Source organism: Oryctolagus cuniculus, chromosome 10 (assembly GCF_051225735.1).
Source record: "Oryctolagus cuniculus isolate XC-2025 breed Fujian yellow rabbit chromosome 10, ASM5122573v1, whole genome shotgun sequence".
NCBI lineage: Eukaryota > Metazoa > Chordata > Mammalia > Lagomorpha > Leporidae > Oryctolagus > Oryctolagus cuniculus.
This window is the reverse complement of record NC_142876.1, coordinates 112740540-112767117: the sequence shown is the minus strand read 5'-3', so window position 1 is coordinate 112767117 and position 26578 is coordinate 112740540. Positions and strand designations below refer to the sequence as shown.

Sequence of the window (26578 nt, the reverse complement as noted above, 5' to 3'; positions counted from 1 at the left end):
ACTGACACTTAAGTGATCTAAAACAAAGAGGAGTCACCATCCCAAGAGAGACAGAACTGGAACGCTGCTCCGAGGAGAAAGCATTTCACGTGAGTCTTGAAGAGCGAGAAGGAATTTATTGGGCTAAAAGTGTGCCCTACGAGGAAGAACAAGCAGGGAAGTGGCTGGAACGGCTGGAAAAGAGCCTTTGTAGTCTGGATCATGCTCACAAATGTCACCTCAGGGACAGTGCGGTGGACAGCCCATGGGCTCTGGAGCCACACGGAGGGTGTGATGCAATCCTGGATCTCCCTACTCAGCTCTGCGCTTGCTTACTCAGCTGCAAAAAGGAGATAAGAAAGCAGGGGGCAGAGGAAAGCCTCTGAATGAGATAGGGAAAGTGCCTAGCACAGCAGAAATAAGGCCAAAGGTCAGTTGCTTCTCTACGAGAGGCAGCATTAGGGTCTAGGTATATTTGGGGTTAATGTGAGCATTCCTGGAAACTCTGGGTCTATTACAGAGCTTGTGTTGTACTCAACGTTAAGGTCATTACTGATGATTCGCTGGTATTGCTTTAAATGGCTGGTAAAGTCTTTAAATTACACCATATACTCAAAACCCAGGGCTTTTCTCCAGGGAAATCATTGAAAGTAATTACTTGAATCAGTAGGAAAAAAGGCTATGTACACACAGATATTCTGATTCAAAATGAAAAATTATGGGCCAGTGTTATGGCACAGCAGGTTAAGATGCCTGCCTGCAAAGCTGGCATCCCATATGAGTGCCGGTTCGAATCCTGGCTGCTCTGCTTCTCATTCAGTTTCCTGCTAATGAGCCTAGGAAAGCAGTGGAAGAGTACATGGGCCCCTGCCACCCATGTGGGACACCTGGATGGAGTTCCAGGCTTCTGGTTTCATCCTGGTCCAGCTGCGGCCATTGCAGCCATTTAGGGAGTAAACTGGTGGATGCAAGATCTCTCTTTCTCCCTGTGTGTGTGTGTGTGTGTGTGCCTTTCAAATAAATAAATTTTTTAAAATTTGTGACAAAAGTTACCATTAATTCTGAGAACAAAGCACAGAGCAGAAAAAAAGTTGTGACATCTACAACAACGCTTAACATCCCCAGTTAATCTTTCAGTCAATTGCTTCTGCAAATTAAAATCCAATAGAAAAATGGTGAATGATTATCTGTACAGATAATTTATAACAGAGAACATTCAAGAGAAAACTGTAGTTGTTGGGGAAATACAAATTCAAGCAATAAGGCGATGCCACTAGGAGGCTGGTGTTCAGGAGGATTCTGCGGACTTAGCAACACAACAGTTGGTTTGTCAGGAGAACCTTAAACTAAAAAGGGAGATAGAGTGCAGTGCCTGTAAAGGCTCAGAGAAAAAGGCGTTCTTGTCCACTGCTGCTAGAGTGTGACCTGCTGTAACCGGCTCAGGAAGTAATTTGACACTATCAAGAATACAAATACAAGGGCCTACACTGGGGCTCAGCGAGGTCAGCTGCTGCCTGTGATGCTGGCATCCCCGTATAGAAGCACAGGTTTGAGTCCCAGCTCTTCCTCTTCCAGTGGAAGATGACCCACTTGGGCCCCTGTCACCCATGTGGGAGATCAGGATGGAGTTCCTGGTTCCTGGCTTCCAGATGGCCTAGCACCAGCTATTGTGGCCATTTAGGGAGTGAACCAGAGGATAGGAAGATCACTGTCTCTCTGTCATTTTGCCTTTTAAACCAATCAATCTTGAAAGAAAAAAAAGTTACAAATAAATACATACATTTGTTGACCTTGTCAATCCCATTTTGGCAAATCCAGCTTACAGAACAAAAGCAGCAGAGCAGACGGGTAGATGCACCTGGGTGTTTCACTGCAGGATTACTTGCGGAGACCAAAAACTGCATACAACAGGAAAGTTTGTTATTAGCAAAATAGTTTAGAAATTTATAATAAATCTTCCCCATCAAATATCATGAACCTGATTAAAAGAGCAAGTTACATTTATACCATCTGACCTAGAGTAATATATATGCCATATACCCAAAAAAAGCAAGTTAGCAAGAAATATGCATAGTGTCCCAATTTTTTATTGATTTATTATTTGAAAGGCAGAGTTACAGAAAGACAGAGAGAGAGAGAGAGAGAGAGAGATCTTCCATCTGCTGGTTGGCTCCCCAAATGACTGCAATGGCTGGAGTTGGGCCAATCAGGATCCAGGAGCTTCCTGGGGTCTCCCACATGAGTGAAGGGCCCCAAGAATTTGGGCCATCTTCCTCAGCCCTCCCAGGGCATTAGCAGGGAGCTGGATAGGAAGTGGAGCAGCCAGGACTGGAACCTGTGCCCATATGGGATGCTGGCACTGCAGGAGGCAGCTTTACACACTATGCCACAGTGCCAGCCCTAGTATCCCATTTTTTTTAAGATTTATTTATTTATTTATTTGAAACAGTTACAGAGAGAGCAAGAGACAGAAAGAGAGATCTTTTATCTACTGGTTCACTCTCCAATCAACTACAACAGCCAGGGTTAGGCCAGGCTGAAGCCAGGAGCCTGGACTTCCATCTCTCATGGTCTCTCATGTAGGTACAGAGCCCAAGTATATGAGCCATCTTCTGTTGCTTTCCCAGGCCTATTGGCAGGGAAATGGATCAGAAGTGGAACAGTCAGGACTTGAATCAGTACCCATATAAGATGCCAACATTGTAGGCAGCTTAAGCTGCTGTGCCCCGACACAGGGACTATATTTGCTTACTTTTTAATGTATGAAAGATAAATAGAAAGATACAGAGTTGGGTACCTGAGACCATTGATATTATTACTTCATGGTTGGAATAGCTTGTGGGGCAGATATAATTTTTCTTTCATGTAATTTTTGGGTTATTCTGCTTGTAACAAATAAGCATTAATTATTTTGTAATTCTTTGAAGACGTTTTTAAAAATTTTTTTAAAGATTTATTTATTTATTTAAAAGTCAGAGTTACACAGAGAGAAAGAGAGGCAGAGAGAGAGAGAGAGAGAGAGAGAGAAAGATCTTCCATCCGTTGGTTCATTCCCCAGTTGGCCACAGTGGCCACAGCTGCGCCGATCCAAAGCCAGGAGCCAGGAGCTTCTTCTGGGTCTCCCACATGGGTGCAGGGGTCCAAGACCTTGGGCCATCTTCTACTTCCCAGGCCATAGCAGAGAGCTGGATCAGAAGTGGAACAGTCAGGTCTTGAACCTGAGCCCATATAGGATGCTGGCACTGCAGAGAGTGGTTTTACCCGCTATGCCACAGCGCTGGCTCCTAAAATTTTATTTCTTTGAAAGGCAGAGTAGCTGGTATTGTGGCACAGAGGGCTAAGCCACCGCCTGTAACACCAGCATCCCATATGAGCACTGTTCTACTTCTGACCCAGCTTCCTGCTTGAGAAGGCAGCAGAAGATAGCCTGAATGCTCGAGCCCTTGCCACCCATGTGGGCAACCCAGATGGAATTCCAGGCTCCTGGCTTCAGCTTGGTCCAACCCTAGCTATTGCAGCCATTTGGGGAGTGAACCAGCAGATGAAGACCTCTCTTTCTCTCCCTCTCTCCCTCTCTCCCTTTCTCCCTCTCTCCCTCTCCTTTTCTCTCTGTAACTTTCAAATAAATAAGTAGTTCTTAAAAAAAAAAAAAAAAAGAGGTAGAGCCATAGACACACACACATAGAGAACTTCCATCTGGTGGCTGCAACAGCCCAGGGTGAACGTTAGCAGGAAGCTGGAAATGGCAGCTGAGCCAGGACTAAAACCCAGGTACTCCAATATGGGATGTGAACTTCCCAAGTGCTGGTAAACTGTCATGCCAGACACCTTCCCCACTTTCAAGTCTTAGAGGAAAATTCAAGGAAAAAAAAATGACAAAGAATATAAGGAAATACTAAATGTTCATAATATAAAGTGACAGAACACAATCATTAAATGGAATTTCTGCTTTAATTCCAACTGTCAAAATGAAATATGTGAGTGGATAGGACTGGTAAGGAGAACGTAAAAGACTTTCAGAGTTATTTTGAGTGCTAAGAGTATGCAGTGATTTTAAACACATACTATTGTGAAATGTGTAAACTATGGACACAGAGGACAAAACAGACCTAGAACATGTAACAGTGAAGTTGTTCAGTGAGGGTGACAGGCTTATAAACACATTTTTCAACTTCCTCAAACTTTCTATGATATCACACTCTAGGATAAACAGCAAAGCCTCTGCCTCTAAGCAAATAGGTTTTCTTCTGCTGGAGCCCATAACATTAGGAGAAAAGACAGAACACAAATTTGTATCAGTTACAGCTTTGTCAAAAGACAGCCCTGTAAGGATAAGGCCTGGAGGAGGAATGCTGAGGTCATGGAGGATTTTCCAGTTTTTATTTTCTTTATGGTTATGTTGGGAAAAGTACAGATCAAGAATGAGGGGAAGGAACTTCTAATTGGTGTTTTCTCAGTTTCCTGAAGCTCTATCCTCTTTTTCAAATCCTACAAGGGTATTCCAAAGAGTTGGTGGGAAATAGCAAGTTAACTTTATTTTGGTGAAAACCAATTTTGAGATTCATGCATACATGGGCCTTTCAAAAGTGCATGAAAATGTATTGTGGGCCGGCGCCGGGGCTCACTTGGCTAATCCTCTGCCTGCGGCACCTGCACCCTGGATTCTAGACCTGGTTGGGGCACCAGATTCTGTTCCGGTTGCTCCTCTTCCAGGCCAGCTCTCTGCTATGGCCCGGGAGGGCAGTGGAGGATGGCCCAAGTCCTTGGGCCCTGCACCCCATGGGAGACCAGGAGGAAGTACCTGGCTCCTGGCTTCGGATCGGCGCAGTGTGCCAGCCACAGCGTACTGGCCATAGCAGCCATTTGGGAAGTGAACCAACGGAAGGAAGACTTTCTCTCTGTCTCATTGTCTAACTCAGCCTGTCAAAAAAAAAAAAAAAAAAAAAAAAAAAAAAAAGAAAGAAAAAGAAAATGTATTGTGAAAAACTATACATAAATTAAAAAAAAAAACTCTGTACTAAAATACACTTGTACTTTCATTTTTCCACAAACTTTTTTTAAGTGCTCTCACAAAAATTCCCTCTTTTAAATACACGCTGATCAGGTTGTCCATGAAACACATTAACTCAAGCTGCTGACCTTTGGAAAGCAAATCAGAGACTATATTGAGAAAGAATTGTAATCAGGCTCAGCCACTGCGAGAGTTATTTCAGACAGCCTCTCGCTCAGTTCCAGCCCTAGCCTGGGGCCAGCGGGGTTACTGGGACGTGCTGACAGCCCCTGTGCTCTGGACACTGGAAGACCTGCGGCAGGCTGGGGCGGGAAGGAAGCCATAGGACTTCCTCAGCAGGACTCCCCCAGCCAGCCAAGCACTGTCCACCCTCGAGTATGTGTTTTGTCAGGGCTCAACATAGGCAGCAAGCTGAACATGATCCAAGCAGATCACTTCCCTGCAATTTTAGAAAGCAAGTCAGTCCTAGATTCGATGTGGTTCACGTCAGCTAGAGCAGGGCCTCTCAGAGGTTGAGAGAGACTTGCACCACTTCTAATTTGCTTTAATGAATATGAAGAAGTATCAAATCAAGTTTACAACTGTGGTAAATTATAAATACTTACTTCTAATTAACACTTCCAACACACAAATACTGAGCTTATCATAGGGTTATTCTAAGACTAATTATTTTAAGAATAATTATGAAATATATATATAAAGCTGGAAAATATGATAAACTTATTCTAAGTAGTATATTATTTACATTTTTAATTAACATGCTGAATATTTTTTCTTTAATCCCTAGCCACCTTTTCAGGTAAAGCATCTTGAAATTTTAAAGGAATGAGCTAATTGGTAAATTTGAAAACCTAGGTAAATACACAGGGAAATTTTATATGTATTTTTCTCTACTCATGGTACATGCCAGGTGTTCTTGTTTGAAAAAGGAAGACAAATTCAAGGTAATATGATAAGCATCTTCTTTTAGTCCTGCCAAAGCATCTCTGACTCATGCACACCCTTGTATGGAAATGAACTGTTGGAGAATGTGCAGCCTGGCCCCCTGCCCATGGCAGGCCCTGCTTTTGGAAAGGCAGAGCTGCAGGGAGTGGATGGAGTCTGCGACTTGGAATCAAAGGATTCATGTTGGAACTGGACTTCTGCCCTTTATTGTACTGACTTTGACCCTATACCTTCCACTGCAAGATCAAGATAGTGACACAACCTCTTCACAGCGTTGTGGGGGAAGATTAACTGAGATAATGCATAGGAAAGCCCCTAGCACAAAGTTTAGTGTGTAGGTTGCCCAAATGTTTGCTTCCTTGGACTGGCTCTTCTTGGCTGGGTGTGAGGACTACACTGGATGATGTATGTGAAAACAAATGTTAGTTATAATTAGAAATGGGTAACAGGGCGCTGAGTCTAAGTCAACACATCATGTCTCTGTGTATGCAGGGTTGGGACTATCTGTGATAGGATGTTAGTCCTCAAATACTATACTTTTTAACCTCATTAAAAAAAAAGTTTGTTTAAAATCCAGAATGACAGAAAGAGAGCGAGTGTGAGACAGCGAGAGTGAGAGAGAGAGAGATCTTGCATATGCTGGTTCACTCCCCAAATGCCTGCAACAGCCAGGGCTGGGCCAGGCTGAAGCTGGGAGCCAGGAACTCCATCTGGGTCTCCCACATGGGTGGCAGGGCCCCAAGTACTTGGGCTATCACCTGCTACCTTCCAGGGTGTGTGTTAGTAGGAAGCTGGTATCGATGTTGAGGAACCAGACTGTAATGTGGGATGTGGGTGTTCCACTGAACAACAATGCTCTGTATGAATTTTTTGACACCTATCATTGTCAGTTTGTTGCTATTTATAAATGAAAGAAGTTTATTTAACTTGCAATTCTGAAGAGTTAAAGTCCATGGTTAGGTAGTCACAACTGGGAAGATTGGGCATCCTCTTGCTGTGTTACAATATGACCATAAAGGGCAAACAGGCACAAAACACAAGGGGCCGCCTTGCTTTATAACAACGCTGTTGAAAGAAACTCAATGATGCAAAAGAGACATTAATCAAAAAAAAAAAAAAAAAAGACAGACAGACAGACAATCTTACACAACGATCTATTCACCTCTTAAAGGCCTCACCTTCCAATACCACCACAGTGGCAGTCAAACTTCCACATGAGTTTCCAAGGGAATGAACCATGTTGAAACCACAGCTACACTCCATAGGAGCTCACCTATCTCATCTATGCTGAACCCTGAGCGACTACATGTTCAGTACATAGTTGTAACATGAACAAATGAGCAAATGCGTTTATGAAATCCTTTTTTTTTTTTTAATCAAGGATGTATTTGAAAGGCAGGGAGAGAGAGAGAGAGAGGTCTTCCACCTGCTGCTTCAGTCCCAGATGGCCGCATGGCCAGGGCTGGGCAAGGACAAAATCAGGAGCCTGGAACTCCATCTGGATCTCCCATGTAGGCGGCAGGGTCCTAAGTACTCGGGTAATGTTTCACTGCTTTCCAGGTGCATTAGCAGGGACCTGGATCAGAAGTGGAGCTGTTGGGACTCAAATTGGCAGGCATATAGGATGCTGCTGTTACAACCAGCAGCTTGAGCCACTGCACCATGGTGCTGGGCCCCCTTTATCACATCTTTGTAGCAGAACGAGTTACTTTGTTCTCAGTGGTCCACAGCAGTTTGTTTCTGTGTGCAGCACTTATCTTAGTTGAGGTAGGTGGTTACATGAGTGGTCTCTGATAAAAGTCCTTGGGCTCCTGCACCAGCATGAAAGACCTGGAAGAAGCTCCTGGGTCCTGGCTTCGAATTGGCCTAGCTCCAGCCATGGCAGCCATTTGGGGAGTGAACTAGCGGAAGGAAGACTTCTCTCTCTCTCTCTCTCTCTCTCTCTCTCTGCCTCTGCCTATCTGTAACTCTGCCTTTCAAATAAATAAATCTTTTTTTTTAAAGATACATTTTAAACAAATCATTAAAGACACTAAGTTAGGGGTGGGCATGGTGGTACAGAGAGCTAAGCTGCCGCATGGGGTGTCTACATCCCATGCTGGAATGCTGGTTTAAGTCCTGGCTGCTTTGTGCTTCCCACCCAGCTTCCTGCTAATGTACCTGGATGGCAGCAGATGGAAGCCCATGTAATCGGGTTCCTGCTGCCCATGTGGGAAACACAGATGGAGTTCCTGGTTCCTGGCTTCAGCCTAGCCTGATCTAGTCCCAGCTGTTGCAGACATATGAGGAGTGAACCAGCAGATGCACAATATCGCTCTCTATCCTCTCTTTCTCCTTTTCAAATAATAAATAAATATTCTAAAAAGACACTAATGTGTATATTGTTCATTATATAGCAGTAAGTAGCTAAGACACCAGTTTGCATTACATTATAAATTATTGTTTATGTCTTCCTCCACTAAGCTGAAGGCAAAGTATTGCAAATATAATTATCTTTGTACTCCCTACTTTGTCTCACATGCTGCACAGATTAATCAATCTGACAGTCTGCTTTAAGTCAATAATTCATTCAAAGATTTATTGAGCTGCTTGATGTGGTACTCTCCACGCTGTTTGTTTGTGGTTAGTTGTGTGTATGTGCCAGGGATGGGGAAGGATATGAAAAGAGGAAGTGAAGGTTCACTCCCCAGACACTTCACAAGGCTGTTTGGTCGGAGATCACACCCAACTGCCACTGCAGCAGTCTCAGCACAGAAGATGAATGTCAGGGTCCGGAGGTTTCAGAAGCAAGGGTCTGTGGGTGCCCTGAGAGGACAGAGGTGGGGCAGGCTGGTAGGGTGGCTTCCTTATGTGGGGACTGGCCCCTAAGCTGAGCATCAGCAAGGTCCTGACTGCTGTCTTAAAGCACCAGGGAAGCTGGCAGAGCGATTTCAGTCATTTTTCACATGTGATCGTTAAGGCCAGCTTGTAAGGTCATTGCAGGGTCATCTTGTGGTTTGTCCCTGATCACATAGCTTGTGATGGACCTCTACAACCAGGCTAAGAGGAGCAAGCTTCCTGCAGATCTCAAAGCTGGCCTCACTGCTGTCTCTTGGGTTTAAGGTATACAATCCCTCATGCCTGGGCCCTGGGCAGGGACACTGCCCACCTTCCTTGGCTTCTGTCTACACAGCCCCAGCTGCCCTTCGGGGGAGAGAGAGACAGAGAGAGAGAGAGAGAGAATAAGACAAGTCTGTCTAATCTTGAAGCTCATTCATGTTTTAAAAAACAAAACCCAAGAGCGGCGCCGTCCGCTCCACGGGTTCGCGGCCAACCGTTGCTTCGGAGGCCTCGCCGCTGCCATCACATTCTGCAGCTGAGAGACCATGGTGGGCCGGAACAGCGCCATCGCCGCCGGCGTGTGCGGGGCCCTTTTCATCGGGTATTGCATTTACTTCGACCGCAAGAGACGGAGTGACCCCAACTTCAAGAACAGGTTGCGAGAACGAAGAAAGAAACAAAAGCTTGCCAAAGAGAGAGCTGGGCTTTCCAAGTTACCTGACCTTAAAGATGCAGAAGCTGTTCAGAAGTTCTTCCTTGAAGAAATACAGCTTGGTGAAGAGTTACTAGCTCAAGGTGAATATGAGAAGGGTGTGGACCATCTGACAAATGCAATTGCTGTATGTGGGCAGCCACAGCAATTGCTGCAAGTATTGCAGCAAACTCTTCCACTGCCAGTGTTCCAGATGCTGCGCACTAAACTCCCAACAATTAGTCAGAGAATTGTAAGTGCTCAGAGCTTGGCTGAAGATGATGTGGAATGAAGAATTTCAACATAATAAAATCTCACTTCAAAATATTAAAAAAACAAAACAAAACAAAACAAAAAACAAAACCCTACTCTATACAAACCCAACTTTAAGCAGAAAGTCTTATTTTTTTCTTCCTTTTTAAAAATTTCTCCTGGATATAATGAGGTAATTTCAAAGAGATGACACTTTGTCTCAAGTAGTCTAGAAGGTATGATTTATTATATGAGAATAAAAAATGATTTTATAATTAAAAAATAAATACTAAAAAAATAAATAATAAAGCAGGGGCGAGCACTTAGCACAGTAGTTAAGATGCCACCGGGGATGCTCACAACCTGTATCAGAGTGCTTGGGTTTGAGTACCAGCTCTGTTTCCAGTTCCAGCTTCTTGTACAGGCTGGGAGGTAGCAGGTAGTGGTTTAACTAGCTGAGTTTCTGCCACCCATGTGGGAGACCTGGATAGAGTTCCTGGCTCCTGGCTTTGGCCTGGCCCAGCCCTAGCTGTTGTGTGCATTTGAGGAATGAAACAGAGGATGGAAGAGCTTTCTGTGTTACTCTCTATCTCTCTGCTTCTGAAATAAAATTAAAATGAAAAAAAAAAAATTAGGGGCCGGTGTCATGGCGTAGGGGGTTAAACCACCACCTGTGATGTCAGTATCCCATTTGGGCAACAATTCAAGCCCAAGCTGTTCCACTTCCCATCTAGCTCCTTGCTAATGTGCCTGGGAAAGCAGCAGAAGGTGGTCCAAGTGACTGGGCTCCTGCCACTGACATAGGAGACATGGAAGAAGTTCCTGGTTCCTGGCTTCAACCTGGCCCAGTCTCAGCCTTTGCAGCCATTTGGGGAGTGAACTGATGGATGGAAGATCTCTCTCTCTCTCTCCCCCCACCCTCTGTAACTCTGCCTTTCAAAATAAAGAAATAAATCTTTTTAAAAGATTTAAAAATACATAGATAGAAGCAGACAGTTAGCTTAGCACTTAAGACTTGTGTACTATGTCCACATCCCACATCAGAATACTTAGGTTCAATGTTCAGCCTGAGCTCCTGACTCCAGCTTCCTGCTAACACAGACCCTGGGCAGCAACAGTGATTGCTCAAGTAATTGGATTCTTGCCACCTATGTAGGAGACCTGGATTGATTTTCTGGCTCTAGACATTTAGAAAGTGAAACAGCAGATAAGAGCTCGCTCTCTCTCTCTCTACCTAAAAAAAAAAGGGGGGGGGGGTCAGAGGCAGCATTGAGGTGGAGTGGGTTAAGCCACTGCTTGGGATGCCCACATCCCATACTGGAGTGCCAGTTTGAGTCCTGGCTGCTCCAATTCTGATCTAGCTTCCTACCAGTGTCTCTAGGAAGGCAGAAGATCGCCCAAGTACTTGGGCCCCTGCCATTCATGTGGGAGACCAGATGGAATTTCTGGCTTCTGGTTTGGCCTGGCCAAGACAGGGCTGTTGCAGCCATCTGGGGAATGAACTGGCAAATGAGCTGTGTGTGTGTGTCTGTCTGTCTCTCTGCCTTTCAAATAAAAATAACTAAAAAATAAATTTAGCTTTAGTTTTAGCTCCCATTTTTTATTACTAAAAAAAGTCAAGGTGGTTGGGGGAGGGAGTTTGCACTGTAGCCTAGTGGGTAAAGCTGCCTCCTCCTGAAGTGCTGGCATCCCATATGGGTGCCAGTTGAGTCCCGGCTGCTCCACTCCCAATCCAGCTCTCTGCTATGGCCTGGGAAAGCAGTAGAAGATGGTTCAAGTCCTTGGGCCCCTGCACACATGTGGGAGACCCAGAAGAAGCTTCTGGCTCCAAGCTTCAGATCGGCTCAGCTCCGGCCACTGTGGCCATTTGAGGAGTGAACTAGTAGATGGAAGACGTCTCTGTGTCTCTATCTCTCTCTATAACTCTTTCAAATAAATAAAATAATCTTTTTCTTAAAAAAAGCATAAAGAAAAGTTAAAAGATTCAAAACTCGTTAATATGAAGTTGGTGTTCTGGCACAGCAGGTTAAGAATCATATATCAGAGGGCCGGTTCTGATCCAGTTCCTTACTAATACAACAAAAGATGGTTCAAGAACTTGGCTTCTGCCACCAACAGGAGACCCAGATGGAGTTCCAGGCTCCTGGCTTCAACCTAGCCCAGCTCTGGCTCTTGTGGCCATTTGGGAAGTGAGCCAGTGGATGGAAGATTCTCCCTCTCTCCCTCTGTCACTCTGCCTTTCAAATAAAAAAATTAAATCTTTAAAAAAAAACTTAATAAATTATACATTCACTGTGTGTGCTTTCCTCAAAGAATTAGAACTGATTTCAATTCTTGTATATAACCACCCTAGCATTGTCACACCAAAGAAAATTTTATTTAGACAGAATCTTTGGACACAGAGCTTGAGGGTGAAGAAATAACACCCTTATCTCCACTTCCTATCTGGGAGCACAGGGAAGTCAGCCAGGATGCTGGATCAAAAACAGGGGTGGGACGAAAGTGCTGGTTCTCCTTGTAGACCAGAAAGCCAGCATGGTTCAGAGATGTGCTCAAAGCCACTTACGGGAGGTCCTGAGCGGCCTGGATTCCCAGGAAGTGTGATTAATCGCCTGTGCGATTGGGAGGACGTAACTGAGCAACAGCACGAAAATGAGGTGAGAAATAAAGTAAACAGGTCTTTGAGAGGTGAAAAAACTGCAGCCACCAGCCACCCTAGCAAGCATGACTGACAGGAAAGATTCCATGCAGACACATCTGCTGTGAATGAGCCCACGTCTTCCCAGGGGGAGGGCTGAGTGGCAGCGATATGACTGAGGAAGGAAATGAGGCTCCAGGCAGGAGGAAATTCTCTGCTGTGTGAATTAATAACAAACGTGCTGTACTGTTGCCCTACTCTTCCTACCTGGCAGGCTCTGGTGGCTACAAAGGGCTCCTTCCTGCCCTGCAGAGTTCTGCAGAAACTTTCTATACATTTTGGGACTAGAGGAAGCATCCAGCCCCTTTTCCCTCTCTGCCCCTAACACATTGTTGTTCTTGATCTGAGTCCCCAAAATGCTTCCTCCATAAAATGGACATGGTAACATCTGCTAGCAGGGCAAGTCCCAGGCAGGGCTCAGTGGGATGGTGAGGGTGAAGGGTCTGGCCCAGTGTCAGCCACACTGTAACAGGCCCCAAGAGAAAGTTGTCTCATCATTTCCAGGGGAGCCCTGCCCTTGTGGAAACTACCTTTCCCAAGGTCCTTAGCAGCTATTTTTCTGGATTCAGCCAAGGGGAAAACCTTCCAGCTGAGTTCAGTCAATGGGAAATCTTTCAGCGGGGCTCAGCCAACAGGAGGCCATTTGCCCAGTATTTCTGTCTCTTTCTCTTGTGGGTGAGGGTGGGCTCGCCGACTCTCCTGTGTAGTTGTGGCTCCTAATAGGAAACCCCCACCCTTTGTGGCCCCAGAGCCCAGCAGGTAGCTCCACCAGGGCTTTGCTTCCCACCGAAGTCTCCAGTCTCAGGGCTCCGGTGACACGACGTCCATCCTAGAAGCAGGAGGGACTTCCTGTCCTTCCTTGTTGCTGATCTCCAGTTCCCTCCCCGCCTCCTGCTTAGCTTCCTAGCTGTTCCATCACTCTCAGAGCCAATTCCTTGTATTCAGTTCTCTCTCTTTTACATACTTGCAGTAGTTTCAATTTGCTGATAAACTTGATCATTGTTCAGACCAACTATGCACCAAAGGGAAACAGTAAGCTTGGGATGCTCAAACCTTACACTTCCAAAGAAGGGCCTATCCCCTGACAGGCTCCTGGGAGATAACCTCTAAACCCTTGAGATGGGCCGGCGCCGTGGCTCACTTGGCTGATCCTCCACCTGCGGCGCCAGCACCCCAGGTTCTAGTCCTGGTTGGGGCACCTGGTACTGGTCACAGTTGTTCCTCTTCCAGTCCAGCTCTCTGCTGGGGCCCGGGAGAGCAGCAGAGGATGGCCCAAGTGCTTGGGTCCCTGCTCCCGCATGGGAGACAGGGAGGAAGAACCCAGCTCCTGGCTTCAGATTGGCGCAGCGCCAGCCGTGGTGGCCATTGGGGGAGTGAACCAACAAAGGGAAGACCTTTCTCTCTGTCTCTCTCACTGTCTATAACTCTCTCTCTTTCTCTCCCACTAACTCTGCCTGTCAAAAAAATAAAAAATAAAAATAAATAATAAACCCTTGGGATGTCCAGCCTGATGAGAGTGTCCGTGTGTCTGGAGCCTTGGGCCATGCCAAATAGCTTGAGCTTGTGTGATTTATGTTGAATGTCTGGCTTTTGTGTTCCTGGGCCACACATCCAATTTGACCTACTTTTGAGGGGGAGGGTTTCAAGACTGAAAAGCTAAGATCAATCATATGGGTGCCCCATGCATGTGTGACAGACCCTCAATAAAACCCTGGGACCGGGTGAGCTTCCTGTGAGCAACACATTACAGCAGGCAGAATTAAACACTGTCCAACCAATTCCTCTGCTATAGACAGCAGGAAGCTTGGAAGCTCTTCCTGTTCTCTTCTGGACTTGGCCCTATGCACTTTTTCCTTTGCTGATTTTAATCCATATCCTTTTGCTGTAATAAATTGTAACCATGAATACAGAAGCTTTTCTGAGTTCTGAGTCCTCCTAGCAAATCACTGAACCTGAAGATAGTTTTAGGAACCCCCAACATGCCAATTAAAAAAGAAACAAAGTGTGCTAGGTCCCCGGACTGAAGTAGCTACCTGAGCAGAATGCACCCTCTGGAATTTTTTTTTATTTGACAGGTAAAGTTATAGACAGTGAGAGAGAGACAGAGACAAAGGTCTTCCTTCCATTGGTTCACCCCCAAATGGCCGCTGCGGCTGGCACTAAGCAGATCCGAAGCCAGGAGCCAGGTGCTTCCTCCCAGTCTCCCATGCGGGTGCAGGGCCCAAGCACTTGGGCCATCCTCCACTGCCTTCCTGGGCCACAGCAGAGAGCTGGACTGGAATAGGGGCAGCCGGGACTAGAACCTGGCGCCCATATAGGGTGCCGATGCCGCAGGTGGAGGATTAACCAAGTGAGCCATGGCGCCGGTCCCATTCTCTTGAATTTAAAGTCCTGGCTGCTGCCACCATGCATCTCATAGGAATACAATACGCTGGGGCCAGTGCTGTAGCATGGTGTGCTAAGCCTCTGCCTGTGGCACTGGAATCCCATATGGGCACCAGTTCTAGTCCCAGCTGCCTCTCTTCCAATCCAGTTCTCTTATGGCCTGGGAAAGCAGTGGAAGATGGCCCAAGTGCTTGGGCCCCTGCACCTGTGTGGGAGACCTGGAGGAAGTTCCTGGCTCCTGGCTTCAGATCAGATCAGCTCCGGCTGCTGGGGCCATCTGGAGAGTGAACCAGGGGATGGAAGACTTTTCTGTCTCTCCCTCTCTCTGTCTGTAACTCTACCTCTCAAATAAATAAAGAAAATCCTTAAAAAAAAAAAAAAAAGAAAGAATAATCGGGCAGTGAGTGCAAGGGAAGTAAGTAGAAAGACCACTTGACTGAGAATCTGAATCTCTTCTGCCTGCAATACCCTTTAAGGCTTTAAGTCAATAAGCACCTATTGAACCCATGGACTAAGCACTCAGTTGCTTGCGAGGGGTGACAGAAAAGATTTGTGTAGACAAGGCTACCCTATTTGCAGACTGGTGAGGAGCCAGCAGAATGGAGGCTGTCATAGGAGCACAAGGAGACAGGCTGGCAGCCTGGCCTGCGGGTGGCAGAGAAGGAAAGGCCAAGGTGGATTCAAGTGACCAGAGGAAATGGGCTGCTGGGCATCACCTCCCAGCAGGTGCTCCTCCCAGCTGGTGTTGCCCTAGGCTTCCCCATTTCAATAAATGATACTGGCTTAGTAAAGCCAGGAACACAGCAGTCACCTCTTATTCCTTCTGCCCCTGTCGCTCCCCCTCTTCGTGGAGGAACGACACAGGACCCTGCGCTGTTCTTTTGTCTGCTCGGCCCTCCCCGGGGTTGGCTGCTGGTTCTTCCCGGGTTGGCTGCCCCCTGCCACTTTCCCCACTTCCGCGGGGAAGCGGCACACCGCCGGCCGGCTCTCTTGGGGGCTGCTCAGATGTTCCTCAGGTGTTCCCCTTAGATGTTCCCGGTGCATGTTGTCTCTCTCCTCCTTTATAGTCCTCTTCCACCAATCCCAACTCTGCTACCCACACGCCAAGCACGCTGCTCTCCTCCAATCAGGAGCAGCTCCTGCAGCTTGTCAAGTTGGTGAAAGGCAGCTGTGTAGAAGCTGTTTACTCCTCTCCCAGCGCCATATTGTGGGAGAGCAGATGCATAGAATAAGTCTTAATTCCAGTAACTTAGTCTAGTCCGAGTTGCTCCCCACATGCCCCTGCTTCATCCACCTCCAGCAAATCTCATCGGCTCTACTTCTGAAGTGTGGCTGACATGGGTGGATGCTCTGTGTACTTCCAGCCTGGCCCAGATTGGCACCACCTTTTGATCTCTCCCCAGAGCCTACCTGAGGTTTCCTCTCATCCCTCAAGAGTCATTCTCTCTCTCTCTCTCTCGCGTGCCTGCATTCTCTTTTGCTCTCTCTCTCTTTTTTTAAAGATTTATTTATTTGAAAGTCAGAGTTACACAGAGAGAGAAGGAGAGGCAGAGAGAGAGAGAGAGAGGTCTTCCATCTGCTGGTTCACTCCCAAAATGGCCACAACGGCCGCAGCTGTGCTGATCTGAAGCCAGGAGCCAGGAGCCTTCTCCAAGTCTCCCATGTGGGTGCAGGAGCCCAAGGACTTGGGTCATCTTCCATTGCTTTCCTAGGCACATTATCAGGGAGCCAGATTGGAAGTGGAGCAGCTGAGACTCAAACCGGTGCCCATATGGGATGCCAGCACTGCAGGTGATGACTTTACCTGCTATTCCACAGCGCTGGCCCAAAGGTGTCATTCTCTATGTGGTTCCTCAGAGACACCTTCAAGGCCCATCCTGGAGGGAAGAGGTTCCATCTCTTGTACTCTGCAATAGCTTCTGCTTTTTGCTTTTGTGGGTTTGCTTACTTTCTCTAACAATAACAACTAGCACTTACTGAGCAACTGCTGTAGGCCAGACACTGTTCTAAGCATCCTGCATCACAGTAACTCATTTAGTCCTCATTTACTGACTTCTGTTGAGTAATTTCTCCTTACATTAATTGTGTAGACTGGTTGCAAACCATCACCTTAGCCAGACTGTGGGTACCATGAGGGCAGAGAGATGCCTGCCCTCTTTGTTGCTGCTTCCCAGAATCCTACACAAGCCTGGTCCTCAGGGAGAATTCCATGTCTAGTTGTTGAAGAGACAAAGAACGTATATGGATTGCATGTGGGGCTCAAAGAGAAAGGAGATGTCCAAGATGCCTCCAGGCTTCCGGATTGTGCAATTGGGTGGTACCACTGAGATACGAGTCGGTCTGGGTGGACTGGGGACAGGGTGACACATGGTCAGGTTAGGGAAATGTGGAGTGGGGAAGTCAGTTCTTCCATTGCATTAGGTCTGGAGTTCACGTTTGGGTGGTGGATCTAGACTAAGACACTGTCAGCACCTCCACAGTTACTTAAATCTGAGGGTAACTGAGATCCCCAGGGAAGTCTGCCCAGGAGAAGAGAAGATGTAGGGCAGAGCCATCAGCAACGTCAACATCTAAAGGGAAATCAAAAGAAAGATCCAGCAAAACAGGTGAGAAGCAGCACCCAAAAAAGGTAAGTGGGAAACCAGGGCTGGGTGACCCCACAGGAGAGCTGAGGAGAAAGTGAAGTAGGTGAGTGGGCTGGAGTGTGCTTTTAATCTTGGCATGAATGATATTTTAAAACACTTGGAGTTAGTTGCCAAAAGTGAAAAACCAGGGTATTTCTTTTGGAATATCTATTTCTAATTTCCCTGGAAAATCTGAGGACTGGCCCATTCAGGGCCTGAATTCCTGCATGCCAACAGTCAGATGCACTGAATTATCAGTTTACCCTCAACAATGGGGAAACAAAAGACCGAGACAGTCACCCATTTCTTCTTTCTTTTTTTTTTTCTTTGACAGGCAAAGTTAGACAAAGAGACAGAGAGAAAGGTCTTCCCTCCGTTGGTTCACCCCCATACGGCCGCTAAGGCTGGCGTGCTGCGCCGATCCGAAGCCAGGAGCCAAGTGCTTCCTCCTGGTCTCCACAGGCGGCAGCCTTACCCATTATGCCACAGTACTGGCTCCAGTCATGCATTTCTTAAGACAATGGTATAGCACACATATTTCTTTCTTCATTTTCGTCTTCTTTTTATTTATTTTTTTAAAGATTTATTTATTTGGGGCCAGCACTGTGGCACAGAGGGTTAACGCCCTGGCCTGAAGCACCAGCATCCCATATGGGCACCAGTTCTAGTCCCGGCTGCTCCACTTCTGATCCAGCTCTCTGCTATGGCCTGGGAAAGCAGTAGAAGATTGCCCAAGTCCTTGGGCCCCTGCACCCACAAGGGAGACCCGGAAGAAGCTCCTGACTCCTGGCTTCGGATCAGCAAAGTTCTGGCCGTTGCAGTCATCTGGAGAGTGAACCAGAGGATGGAAGACCTCTCTCTCTGTCTCTCCTCTCTCTGTGTAACTCTGACTTTTAAAAAAAGATTTATTTATTTGAAAGGTAGAGTTACAGAGAGAGAGAGAGAGAGAGAGAGAGAGATCTGTGGCTGGTGCTGTGGCACAGTGGGTTAAAGCATCCATATAGGCACCGGTTCTAGACTCGGCTGCTCCACTTCCAATACAGCTCTCTGCTATGGCCTGGGAAAGCAGTGGAAGATGGCCCAAGTCCTTGGGCCCCTGCACCCACATGGGAGACCCAGAAGAAGCTCCTGACTCCTGGCTTCAGATCATCTCAGCTTTGGCCATTTTGGTCATTTGGGGAGTGAACCAGAGGATGGAAGACATCTCTCTCTGTAACTTTGTTTTTTTTTTCAAATAAATAAAATAAACCTCAAAAGAGAGAGAGAGAGATGGGTCATCTTCTTTTGCTTTCCTAGGCACATTGGCTGGGAGTCAGATTGGAAATGGAGCAGTCAGGACTTGAACCAGCACCTATTTGGGATACTGGTGCTGTAGGCGGTGGTTTTACCAGCTATGCCAGAGTGTTGGCCCCAGAGCACAAATTTCTTACACACAAAGAATATTCCTGAATTTTACTCACATACCTTCTCTGCCCAAGAAACTTCTTTTTTTTTAAAGCTTAATAAACCACATAAATTTACTTCTCACAGTTCTAGCCTATGCTGGAAGTTCAGCAGATTCAGTGTCTGGTGAGGACCTGTCTGCTCATATATAGACAGTGTGTTCTACCTGGATCCTCACATGGCAGAAGGGCTGAGGTTTCCAACGGCCACTGCCTCCAGGTGCCCACGCCCTTGGGCTGGACCCAGTGACTTTAAATCTAATAGAATCTGACAAAAAAGATGACGAGTGGGTATGGCACTGTGGTGTAGCGGGTAAAGCCACTGCCTGCAGTGCCAGCATCCATATGGATGCCAGTTCAAGACCTGGCTGCTCCACTTCCGATCCAGCTCTCTACTATGGTCTGGGAAAACAGTGGAAGAGGGCCCAAGTCCTCGGGTCCTGTACCTGCATGGGAGACCCCGAAGAAGCTCCTGGTTCCTGGCTTCAGATCGGCACAGCTCCGGCCATTGTGGCCAACTGGGAAGTGAACCAGCGGATGGAGGATCTCTCCCCCTCTGCCTCTCCTTCTCTCTCTGTGTAACTCTGACTTTCAAATAAATAAATAAATAAATAAAATAAAAAGAGGTTATGGGGGTGGAGGCAGGTGTTTGCAGCTACTCAGACCCCACTTGGGAGGCCTGCATCCCATATTGGAATGCCTGGGTTCAAGTCTTGGCTCTGCTTACATTTCCAGCTTCCTGTCAACGTGCACCCTGGGAGGCAGCAGGTAATGACTCAATTACGTGGATCCTTGACACCCACATGGGATACCTGAACTGAGTTCCAGGCTCCTGGCTTTGGGCTGACCCAGCCCTGGCTGTTGCAGCTTGGGAGAACCAGTGGATGGAAGATCTTTCTCTGTCTCTATCTCTCTGCCTTTCAAATCAGTAAAAAGAAAGTACAGAATTTAAAGATAATGGTATATCAGTGTGTGATGAGGTTACCAAAAATTCTGACTTCTGAGGACCCAGCACTGTGGCATTGCAAGTTAAGTCTGTGATGCTTGCATCCCATATGGATGTGGGTTCAAGTCCCAGCAACTACACTTCTGAGTCAGCTCTCTGCTAATGTGCCCATGAAAACAGTGAAGACGGACTAGCCTGGTCACTGTTGCCATTAGGAGGGTGACCCAGTGGAGAAGAGATCTGTTTCTCCTTTCTCTACAATTTTGCCTTTCAAATGAATAAATCTTTTTAAACAAATTATGACTTCCCTATTGTTAGTAGATTCTCCCTGTGGCTTTCCTGGCTGGCACATTTGGAAGAAGCAAGTCAACATGTAGGAGAAGCCCACACGCTGAGGGACAGCAGCAGCTTCTGGTAACAGCCAGCGAGTGAGGCTCACAGCACATGAGGAACTGAGTCCTGCCATCAACCATGATAGGAGAAAGGCATCTCCCCCAAGGTGAGTCTTCAGAGGGGATCTCAGCCCTCGTGCAGCTGCATAAAAGATCTGGAAGCACCCTTCTTCCTTTTGCCATTGCAGGCCCGTGCTGTCCTGTGCCTTCGGACCACCCGCGCCATGCTTCCTGGCCTACATGCTCCTCCGCGTGGCTGGCTCCTGATACTTGGTATGAATCCACATCTCTATCTCTCTTTTGGATGGGGCCCTCACTCTCCTATGCTAAGGTATACCTGGATTATTGAACCATACAAATTATAAGGTAATAAATATGTGCTTTTTAGTATTGCACATAACATGAAATTTACCACCTTCATTTCTAAAAAGATTTATTTATTTTGGAAGGCAGAGTTACATAGAGAGAGAGAGAGAGACAGAGACAGAGACAGAGACAGAGACAGAGATGGAGACCTTCCATCTGCTGGTTCACTCTCAGATGGCCACAATGGCCAGTGCTGAGCCACAGACCAGGAGTTTCATCTGGGTCTCCCACATGGGTGGTAGGGACCCAAACACTTGGACCATCTTCTGCTGCTTTTCCCAGGCCATTAGCAGGGAGCTGGATTGGAAGTGGAGTAGCTGGGACCCAAACTGGCATCCATATGGGATGCTGGTATCATAGGTTGTGGCTTTACCCACTATAATACAACGCTGGCCCCTCCACCTTACTTTTTAAAATGATTTATTTTCATTCTATTTTTGGAAGAGACACATAGAGAGAGACAGAGACACAGATGAAGAAAGATCTTCCATCTACTGGTTCACTTCCCAGATGCCCACTACAATCAGAGCTGGGCTGGGCCAGGCCAAAGCCAGGAACCCTAAACTCAATCTGGATCTCCCTCATGAATGACAGAGACTCAAGTATTTGTGAAATCATGTGCTACCTCCCAGGGTGCGCAACAGCAGGAAGTGGAGCATCCAGGACTGGTACCAGGTATTCCAGTACGGGATGTGGGCCTCCCAAACAGCAACCTAGCAGCTTCTCCAAATGCCTGCCCCCACCATTTTAACTATCTTGAAGAGTACACTTCAGAGAATGGTGTTTGGCCTGATGGCTAAGATCCAGGTTAAAATATCTTTCTCTGTTTTCAGGGCACGTGGGTCTGAGGAGCTGGCACGATCGTGCAGTGAGTCAAGCTGGGCTTGCAATGCTGCACTGGCATCCCGGTTTGAGTCCTAGCTGCTCTACTTCTCTCTTTTTGTTTAAAGATTTATTTTACTTATTTGAAAGACAGTTACAGAGAGAGGTAGAGCCAGAAAGATAGAGAGAGAGAGAGAGAAAGAGAGACCCCCATTCCGCTGGTTCACTCCCCAAATAACCGCAATGGCCAGAGCTGAGCTGATCCAAAGTCAGGGGCCAGAAGCCTCCTCCAGGTCTCTCACGTATGTGCAGGGGCCCAAAGACTTGAGCCATCTTCCACTGCCTTCCCAGGCTACAGCAGAGAGTTGGATCAGAAGAGGAGCAGCCGGGACATGAACCTGCGCCCATATGGGATGCTGGCACTGCAGGCTGAGGTTTTAACCCACTGTGCCACAGTGCTGGTCCCTGCTCTACTTATTCGGCTTCCTGCTAGTGCACCTGGTAAGGCAGCAGATGATGGCCCCTCTCACCAATATAGGAGACCCAGATGAAGTTCCTGGCTTCTGGCTTTGGCCTGGCCCAGCCCTGGCTATTGTGGTCACTTGGGGAGTGAACAAGCAGAATGAATATATCTCTTTCTCCCTGTCTCTCTAATTGCAATAAATAAATAAATAAATCTTTTTTTAAGTATATGAGTTTGAGTCCAGTTTCCTTCTAATACCATACTTGGAGGTGGCAGGTGACACCTCAAGTAATTGCATCCTTGGCACTCACATGTGAGACTGGGACTGAATTCCAGGCTTCAGGCTTCAACCTTGGCCCAGCTTTGGCTTCTGGAGGCATCTGATGAGGAGCTAGCAGATAGAAGCTCTCTCTCTCTCTCAATGTCTGTTTCTCATTCTGTCTCTTAAATTTAAAAAAAATATATAATAAAAAGGAGTATATTTAAGTGTTTGCTGTCTTCACATTGTGCAATGAGCTCAAGGACTTCTTCAGCTTGCAAGTGAAACTCTGTACTCATGAACTTCCTAGTTCTCCTCCCCAGCTCCTGGCAACCACCATCCTACTTTCTGTGTCTATGAATTTGACCATTTTAGATACCTCACATAAATGAAATCATACAGGATTTTTTATGAGTGACTTATTTCACTTGGCATGATATCCTCAGGGTGTATCATTCACATTGTAGTATGTGAGATGATTTTCTCATTCTCTTGTGTGTACACATTTATACCACATTTTGCTGATGCATTTACCCATTGACGGACAGTTGGGTGGCTTCCACATTTTCTCTATTGTGAATAATTCTGTTGTGAACATGAGTGTACAAATACCTCCCTGAAATATTGCTTTCCATACTTTTGAGCACACACCCTGACAAGGCACTGCTGCATCATCTCACAGCTCTATGACTAATTTTTCAAGGAGCCATCACACTGTTTTCCATGGCAGCTGTGCCCATTTTACATCCTCACTGATGGTGTATGATAGTTTCAGTTTCCACACATTCTTTTTTTTTTTTTGTTGGACAGGCAGAGTTGGTGAGAGAGAGACAGAGAGAAAGGTCTTCCTTCCATTGGTTCACCCCCAAAATGGCCGCCATGGCCGGTGCAGTGTGCCGATCCGAAGCCAGGAGCCAGGTGCTTCCTCCTGGTCTCCCATGCGGGTGCAGGGCCCAAGCACTTGGGCCATCCTCCACTGCTCTCCCGGGCCATAGCAAAGAGCTGGACTGGAAGAGGAGCAACCGGGACAGAATCCGGTGCCCCAACCGGGACTAGAACCCAAGGTGCTGGCGTCACAGGCAGAGGATTAGCCTAGTGAGCCACGGAACCGGCCTTGGCCTAGAAGTTAATGGGCCCACATCCCATATCAGAGTGCTTAGGTTAGATACTTGCCTAGTTTTTTTTTTTTTTTAAGATTGTATTTATTTATTTGAGAGGTACAGTTACAGACAGTGAGAGGGAGAGACAGAGAGAAAGGTCTTCTTTCCATTGGTTTACTCCCCAAATGGCCGCAACAGCCAAAACTGCACCAATCTGAAGCCAGGAGCCAGGAGTTCCTTCCCGGTCTCCCATGTGGGTGCAGAGGCCCAAGGACTTGGGCCATCTTCTACTGCTTTCCCAGGCCACAGCAGAGAGCTGGATTGGAAGAGGAGCAGCTGGGACTAGAACTGGAGCCCATATGGGATGCCAGTGCCACACGCAGAGGATTAACCTACTGTGCCACGGCGCCAGCCCCACCTAATTCTAATACTCCTAATCCCAGCTTCCTGTTAATGTGGACCCTGGGAGGGGCTGGAAAGGCAATGGAAGATGACCCAAGTGTTTGGGTCCCTGCAACCCATGTGAGATACCTGGATGAGGCACCTGGATCCTTGCTTCAGCCTGGCTCAGCCCCAACCATTGCAGCCATCTGGGGAATGAACCAGCAGACAAAAGATCTCTCTCTCTCTCTCTCTCTCTCTCTCTCTCTCTTCCTCCCTCCCTCCCTCCCTCCCTCAAACTCTGACTTTTAAATAAATAAATCTTTAAAAATAATGTAGACCCTGGGAGGCAACAGTGATAGCTCAGAAGGTTGGGTTTCTGCTACCCACATGGGAGGACTTAGATTGGCTCCTAGCTTTGACTCAGCCCAGTCATGGTTCTTGTGGGCATTTTAGCAGTGAACCAGTAGATGAGAACTCTAACTCTTTCTCCTTCTCTCTCTTCTCCTTTCTATATATCTCCCAAAATTAAAAAAAAAAATTAGGGGTCAGCATTGTGGCACAGTGTTTTAAGCTGCTGACTGTGACAGTGGCATCCCATATGATCACCGGGCTAAGTCCCAGCTGCACCACTTTCTGTTCAGCTCCCTGCTAACACACCTGGAAAAGCAGCAGAAGATGGCCCAAGTACATGACTCTCTCACCCACATGGGAGACCCAGGTGGACTTCCAGGCTCCTGGCTCCAACTTGGCCCAGCTCCAGCCATTGCAGCCATTTGGGGAATAAACCAATGGATGGACAATCTCTCTCTCTGTAATTCTGCCTTTCAAACAAATACAATGAATTAAAAAAAAATTTAAACCCAGTTTAAAAAAACCTACAAAATTCATCAGTTAAACATGTGTACAGGTGTATCCGTTTTCAAAAGGCAAGGAGACAATGAGCTAGAAATTCAAGATGTAGGATTTCCTCTGGAAGAGGGAAGCCAGGAAGCACAGGGGAGGAGCTCCAGCTATTGGTAACAATCGCGATCTGTATTTGAAAGGTGAATTCACGGGTGTTCATGGAACTAATATTCTCTAACACTTACATATATATGACATACAGTATTCTTTGGAATGCATAAAACATAAGCATGTATTAAAAGAAAAAAACAATGGATGATTTTCTACTTTTTACTTTAAATTATCTGGGGAAAAATGAAATAAATTATCTAAGAAATGCTTCTTGCTAAATTCACTTACAAACAACTGTATGCATCTATTCAGACAAAATGATTTAAAAAAAAAAGTATAATTCAGAGGTTGACTGGATCCCTGCTCGTCTCAAAACCATGCAGCCAGGTCAAACCTTCCAGAAGGTGACTTCACCCTGAGCTTTTCTCTCAGTTGATGGCGTGAGTTCAACACAAAAACTATCTTTGGAAACCCAGGAACTTAAGTTTGAACCCCAGTTCTGTCATCAGTAACTGCCCTTCAGCAATACACATAACCTCTCTGAGACTCAGTTTTCATGACAGTAAAAGCATAGTGATATTTTCTTTGAATTTTTGTTGGGTGGGTTAAGAATAACGTACATGAAATGTCTGTCTCCTGGTGAGTCCTACATAAATGCCAGCACTTGTATCCTGATCTGCTGCCCCAATAATGCTCACATCTTGTTACAGTGTAGTTTATGTTTACAAAGGATGGGGGATTATAATATATTCATTATCCCATCTTAATAAAGTTGATTTTATTAATAATAACTTACACATATAGAGTACTTGTTATGCCTTTTTAAAACAAAAGAAAAAAGATTTATTTATTTATTTGAAAGGCAGAGTTAGAGAGAGAGAGACGGAGATCTTACATTCCCTGGTTTACTCCCTAAATGGTCACAATGGGAAAAGCTGAGCCAGGCCAAAGCCAGGAGCTTCTTTTGGGTCTCCTACATAGGTGCAGGGACCCAAGCACTTGAGCCATCTTCCACTGCTTTCCCAGGCGCATTAGCAGGGAGCTGGATCACAAGTGGAGCAGCTGGGACATGAACTGGTGTCCATATGAGATGCCAGCACTGTGGGTGGCAGCTTTACCCACTATGACACAACACCACAGCAATGGTCCCTGCTATGTTTTACAACCATTATGTAATAGAAATGCTGAATTAATGAATGGTTTCAAACGTGGATGTGAGCTGAGAGGAAACAGGTGACTATCAAAATAGCAGAACGCACGATACAGGAGCTGCTCCTAAAGTTAGGCTGGACCTGCTTCTTCCTGTTATATGCAGGGAAGTTCAGGTTAGGCTTACGGACTTTGAAACTGTCTGGGCCATTCTGGTGGACAACCAGAACGTCCAGCCTCTTCCTGCCCTGACTGCCTAGTAACAAGCGAAAAGAGAGAGTTGGTGCCACCTGGAGGGCAAGAGAGGGCATTGTTAGAACAAACCTTAGTTATTTTTAGTAGAAGGGGATTGGGATTGTGTCATAAAAATAATCCCAATCATTTAAAAATTAAATTTTTTAGTTTTTAGTTTTTATTAATATAGACAGAACAAAATTCATGTATTTATTAGATAAAACTCTCAAGATAAAATTAAATTTTTATTGAAATAGTTGAAAACTCATGTGCGTAAGAAATAACAGTTCTTTTACATCCATTGCCTAATTTCCCCCAACAGTACACACTGCAAAACTATAGTACACAGTGCAACAAAACAGAATCAAGAGTTCAGAAATATACATTTATTGTCAATGAATTTTCAGCAAGGGTGCCACAGAATTCAAGGAGGGAAAGAAAAGTGTTTGAACACAGTATGTTGGGACAATTAGTATTCACATACAAAAGAGTAAAGCTGGACTGTGATCTCACACCATATACAAAAACTAACTCAAAATGGATCAAAGACTTAAATCTAACACGAAAAAAACTGTTTGAGAAAAGTAGGGGCAAGGCCGGTGCCGCAGCTCAATAGGCTAATCCTCCGCCTGTGGCGCCGTCACACCGGGTTCTAGTCCGTG

General features: G+C 46.2%; 1 protein-coding gene and 1 pseudogene across 5 annotated transcripts in view; one reads left to right on the top strand and one right to left on the bottom strand.

Annotated features, from left to right (window-relative positions):
• CNBP (CCHC-type zinc finger nucleic acid binding protein) overlaps window positions 1–26578 on the bottom strand; it is an 80966-nt gene that overhangs the window by 48279 nt on the left and 6109 nt on the right. For all 5 annotated transcript variants that reach the window (XM_051851777.2, XM_089306566.1, XM_070051017.1 and 2 more), the window contains one exon: window positions 1760–1877. The gene's annotated coding sequence lies outside the window, so the exon portion shown is untranslated. The remainder of the gene's footprint in view (window positions 1–1759; window positions 1878–26578) is intronic.
• Window positions 9211–9809, top strand: LOC100342885 (mitochondrial import receptor subunit TOM20 homolog pseudogene; annotated as a pseudogene).